Genomic DNA, 6,000 nt, shown 5'->3' on the forward strand with positions numbered 1-6,000 from the left:
TGACATCTAGACCTTCTCTTCACTCTTAGGACAGATGTCATCAGAGTAGATTTCTGGGGACCGTAAAAATGCAAATAGCACTCTCAGCCTCTGCTGTCATAGTGCTATACGGTAGGAAGTTGTTTTCAGAATATATGGTCAGGCCTCAACTAAGAATAAGTATTTGTAGTTTAATTTCTTGCACTTATTTATTTAGGGAGACATTTAAAAACAAAGATAAAAGAATTAGAAAATTAACACTAGTGGGAAGATGTGTAAGAAACATATAAACTTACTAGATTGTGTAAGAAACTTACTAGATGTGTAAGAACAAACAAACTTACTAGATTGATCATCTGTGAAGCATTTATAAGTAGGTATAAGAAAGGAAATGAATAAAAAAACTGATTGATACTGAAATTAATTGGAATACATGAGTTATAAGTAAAATGTATCCCTTTTCAATTACTTCAAAATGCTTGAATTTTGCATATGATGCAAAATTTATAAGCTGCTAGAATTAGGTAGATTGGATAAAACTAAGTATCTTCACTCTTCAGTATAATTTGTATTATAAATACTACCTTTAACTACAACAGATCTTTGTTCTGAATATGGAAGTTTAAAGACAAATAACAAGTAATTGGTGTATGCGGAGATTTCCCTCTCAGTGACCACTTTTTTATGTAATTTTTAAAATTTTATTTTATTTTTGTGTGGAAGAATTGGGGTGTAGGCCAGGTGTGGGGGCATGAGAGGATCCAGCAGAGAAAGAGTAGGGAGCAGAACGGGCCGATCCACTGAAATACACTGCTGAGGGGAGCAGCGGGCGAGACAGGAGAGGTCTGCTGTACCATGTGGGTCACCTCCCTGCCCAGGGATCGAACTTAGGCCGTAGAGGTGATTGAGCTGATGAGACTTAACCCCTAGACCACCAAGAAGGCCCTCTGATATTGAATAAAAAAAAAAATAAATTCCTTTATTTTTTTAATAGCAGATTCTTTCACAAAAATACGTGGCAAAGAAAAAGACATTTTAAGAATGTATTTTTTTTAATTTGCATACATGCTCTGGCTTAATGGTTGAGCAAGTGTTAGAGTTGTGCTTAGGCGTGATCTAGTGGCCAGCTCCAGAGATGGAAGAGGGACATTGCCACCTCCCTGGTGTGTATTCCTAGTTGTTCCTTCTTCCATTTTTGTGTCTGCTAAAGTATAAACACTCATTAACAATGGAATCATGAGCCTTTATCTTCCACAGAAGAGGCCAAAATCTCGAAAATCAAGTGTGTGCATAGATAGAAGTTAGAAGGCTGCAGAGCATAATTCTAGAAAGGGTTGACTAGACAATATTTTGTTGTGAAAAATACATGTGGCTTACTGAAGGGTCAGTCCTTCTTAATAAGCTGAAAGACCTGATACATACTCCCATGGATTAGTTAACAATTAGGAAGATCTGATCTGAAACATAATAATACAAACATATGCAATGTGTGCCCTTTGGTCAATAGAGACAAATAATTTGACCCTGTGTTGGCCTGGAAAAAAGCCCCGAGGTGGGAACTGCTGGCTTCCATAGCAGCCGGAGGCTGGCTGGCTGTGTGCCTTTGGAACAAGCCCTTGGACTTCGAGAACTATCTTTACTCCTCTATTGGCTAGCTAGCTGGATGCTGGGAGCTCTTCTAGTTTAAAAATCAATGAGCTGAGTCTTCCTGCTGCTTATTCTGTTTCTGTGGCTTTGAATTTTATTGGTATTGTTATTTCTTGCAAAGGACCAAGCATCTCTTTTGAGAAATAGTTATGGTAGTTTCATAATAGTACTACTTTTGATAGCTAAAGAACAGCTAACTGAAGTCTAAAATTCAGCCTAACTCAATATTTAGCAGAGCTTCAAACATTGCAGCTGAACTACTCATTCAGCCCGTGTCCTGCACTGGCCTGGCTTGGTCAGGATGACAGCACTATCTCTGGCTGACCCGTGATCATCTAGGCTAGAGGCCGTCCTGTCTGGGACACAGATACCCTTTTTGGACAGGCCACACTGAGTTTGAATTTGGCTCCACCACTTACTTACTTGTCACTTTGGCATTTAAACTCTTTGAGCTTCAGTTTTCTTGTATTAAATGGGTATAGTGACAGCATCGCCTCATTAAGCCCTTGGGAGATTAATTGAGATGATTTATGGGAAACACTGAGAAGAGCTTTAGCATTTATAAGTGCTCAATACACTTGTGCCATTTCATCTATCTCATAGCAATTGTCTCTTTACTCTGAACTTCTGTACCAATAATTGTCGATACCACACCGTTTGTCACTTCATTTCATGCTGCCATCCATAATTTGCTATTCTTCCATGGAATTTGAGACTTACAATGAATAACTAGCTTCCTTATCTTTTTTTCAGAAAAAAAAAAATGAAGAAAATTAAGTGACTCTGATACATCCTAGGCCTGTATCTATTTGTTTCTCTGAATTTATTTCAAATATAATAGATTCATGGGCTTGCTTAGGAGATTGTCCTTTACAAACCATTTTCCTGGGGAGTGAAGCTGTCAGCCTCTAGGTGAGGAAATCCCACAGGAAAAGTCCAAGGTGACTGGAGAGGGTCAGAGGAGGTGACTGTTATGTTTTCCTGTGTAGGTGTTTGATTCTGAATGAATTCCTAAGAACTGACTGGTGACTTCAGACAGTGACAGAGTAGGGTGACGGCGCTGAGTTGCGAGTATGGCAGCTCTCCAGCCCCCCTGTCCCCAGAGTGGAGGGAGGTACTTCTTGAGAGCAAAGCCTGTGATCACAGCTCCCATGTCCTCTCCGTGGTGTTCCCTAGGCACACTCTGTAATCAGGGCTCCAGCTACATAAGTTAAACGCTGTGGAGGAATTCAGTGGTAAACTGACACATTGCGCATCAGCGATGAGGAAACAGCGAACCCTGTTGAGACACATTCATTAAAGTCACTTATGAGACTCTATAGCAACGGTGGCAAAGTAAGTGCAGCAAAATCGGTCTCTTAGGTACCGTGTCGTCAACTGCTGCTTGTACCTGCTCTTCTAAAATACAGGTATGTCTAAATATTGATGCGTGAGTGGCAAAATGTTTAACTTGTTGCAAAAATGGACTGATCCAGTCCTTTGATTTTGCGTGATGTTACGTGTGCGCCCTTGCTGCAGGGAGGTGGTCGAGAGGGAGGAGAGCGAGGACTCGACTCCGCGTTCTGCTGTCGCAGGAGATGCTCAGGCTACACGGTGTGCCGCTGGGCTTCCCCAGCTTGGGGACAGTGGCTGTGTCCAGTATCCCTAAGTCCTGATTTCTCAGGTCCTCTTGGCACACCTGAACCTGCCGATGGAGAAGCCAGCTCTCCTGACAGGTGCCAGGTCGCTGCAGCTGTGAAAGGGAGGTGCCTGGTGCCATCGTGTCTCATCCCGTCCCTGTCCTGGGGGCTGGATTGTTTTTTTCTGCTTTTGAACAATCACTTAACCTCTCTGGGCTCAAGTTTCCTTTCGGGCTTTCGGTAAAATTTTCATGGGCTTTGTCAATTTAGTAAACATCCTATCTTTCTGCAACTTTCTTTGTACCAATAAGTCTTTAAAAAGTCAGCCAAATTTCTGTCTGATGCTAAGCAGCTTAAAGATACTGAGCTCTGATAATTGACTCTCAAGGAAAAGAGCAGAGGGTGTCTCAATATTTCAGCCCAAGCAGTGAGAAGATTAAGGGCTTTATTAGCAAGTGTAATGGCTGCAGGGCTGATTTATGGGCACAGGGGGCAGCTGCTCTTTCTAATCTACACGTGGCCTCAAGGGGCCAGATGGTGCTTCTCAGTTATCAAATCTTCCAGTTCACCTCCTGCCCATCCTCTTTCCCGAGCCTACGCCGTGACCTACTTCAGATGCTCGTGTGCCCCTGGTCTGTGAGGCATGACTGTGGGCACAGCCGCGGGACTGGGGGACACAGAGGACCTATGTTCCTACCAGCACTTACTTTTTTTATTCATTCATTCATATCCTGAGAGCTGACTCCATTCTGCATGTTGGATGGACTGGAGCATGAAGTAAAGACTGGCCAAAGGTGGGGTGTTAGAACCCCTCCAAAGAAATCTATAGTTTCAGTCAAATGAAAGCCCTTTCTTAAAAAATAAAAGTGCTGATAATCTTAATTCATTTCCAGATCTTTGGACCTTTGGGATTGTGAACTGAGGATGAAAAGTCACATATACTTACCTTTCATAGTCTAGCCCCATACTTTTCATATTAACAAAATATGTATCATTGTAATTACCTGAAAAATTCTCTAACATATCGAATGAATTCTTGTCATTCTAAGAAGTGCTTTCATCTCATAGAGATGATTGCCAATCTTTGATTTCTGTTTTATTTCTTTTCACGTGGATGAGAGAAATCAGGGTGCCGAACGTCAGCCCGGTGTTGGGTGGAGAATGCAGTTTTCAATAGAAAGTACGCAGTTAAAATACGAATAAGCCCTCGCCCCGTTGTCTGTGTTCTCTCGATGAGAAGCTCACTTTCTCGCCAGAGCCAAAGTGTTTGGGGAAAGGAAGATATGACAAGTGTCACTTCCTGAACCCACACTTATTACAAAAAAGGAACCAAAAAATGTGTAACTGCTTTCCACATTTTCACCTGGCATCTACAGATAAGGGCTGATGGAAAGAAATGGGAAAGTGTCCTCTGTGTGGACATGTTGGAAGGGGATTTAGAAGCCTTTCCATCTTTCAGCTACAACCCAATAAATTGCACTGGATTAAAACAGTGCAGGTGATTTGGAGCAGCATGGCCCGGAGTAGACCTTTCCGTTCCTCAGGCAGCCCCTGACTTCACATTAATCCCTTCTTTCATGCCTTGCTTTGGAAAGATGGCGAAGATTAAACAGAGAGAGAACAGATTTAATTTCAATTTTACAAAGACTCTTTCAAGAGTTTCAAAAATATATCTTTCTCTTTGAGTAAAGAGCCTTTGCAAAAAGTTGATCTGCAAATGCATACTAAGAAGCAGACTGTTGCAGACATGACTGTGATCCTGTGAACCTCTCAGAGGCTGCCGAATGCCAGCGCCAGACCTGGAGGCAGTTGACATTATTCATTAAACTCCCCTGCAATTTGAATCCCAGTGGCTGTCTCATCCAGAGTTCAGAGTGGGGAGGAAAAGGAACAGGGGGCACCCTCCAGTGCCCCTTTGTCAAGTTTGGTTAAGAAAAAAAATATAGAGGGAGGAGAGCTGTTTCATCAGGATATAAAGAAAGGAAACTTAAGAGACATTTGTAATCACTCAAAAACAAGAAAGGAACTAAAGTTAAAGGAGTGTGTGCAGCGCCTTTGTTCTTTTCTCTCCCAAATTAGCCTTTTTTGCTTTGCTTCCTATGGATACAGTCACTGTGTTCCTATCCCATATCTTTGGTTTTGCAGGCGTGTCATAGAAAATGATCTCTAATTCATAGATGTCTCCAATCCAGTCAATAATAACTGTCTCTATGCAGCACATGGTGTGGATACAGAAATAGGAGCTTGTTGCCTTAAGAAATAGACAAGATCTTTAAGAAAGGACACTGGACAGTAAGAAACATCAGTGTCTTAATGGACAGTAACGGCTGCTTATGCTCCATGCCCTGGAATGACCAGTATGTGTGATCCCAGAGAACCATGATGGCTGGGAAGGGTTTCAGGAGGAAGTAACTCCTGGAGTGCCTTGGTTGATTGCCAATTAAGATGACATTAATAGGAACAATCCTATGAGAGCAGGAGGAGTTGCAATTAGCAGAAGCTAAAATCCAAGGGCAGAAATAAACATGGAGAAGCCTGCTGGAGAAGGAGACCCCAGCTTTAGCATCCTCACGCCTCAGTGGGCATGCTCATGTAGAATTCTACATGCTTGGTGACTCTGGGCAGGCTCCGGGACCTCTCTGAGTCCCCATTTGAGGGTGTGCTAGAGCCAGGAATGCTAACCATTCTGGAATTTGGCAAGTTCGTTATTAAAGCTTGGTAGGTAGCTTGAACTAGGCTGTGGTGGGAGAATTTA

General features: G+C 42.4%; 1 protein-coding gene across 1 annotated transcript in view; it reads left to right on the plus strand.

Moving 5' to 3' along the window:
• CNTNAP2 (contactin associated protein 2) overlaps positions 1-6,000 on the plus strand; it is a 1,162,155-nt gene that overhangs the window by 760,128 nt on the left and 396,027 nt on the right. The gene's annotated exons all lie outside the window — the stretch shown is intronic.

Source organism: Talpa occidentalis, unplaced genomic scaffold (assembly GCF_014898055.3).
Source record: "Talpa occidentalis isolate TD23 unplaced genomic scaffold, MPIMG_talOcc4v2.1, whole genome shotgun sequence".
Lineage (NCBI taxonomy): Eukaryota > Metazoa > Chordata > Mammalia > Eulipotyphla > Talpidae > Talpa > Talpa occidentalis.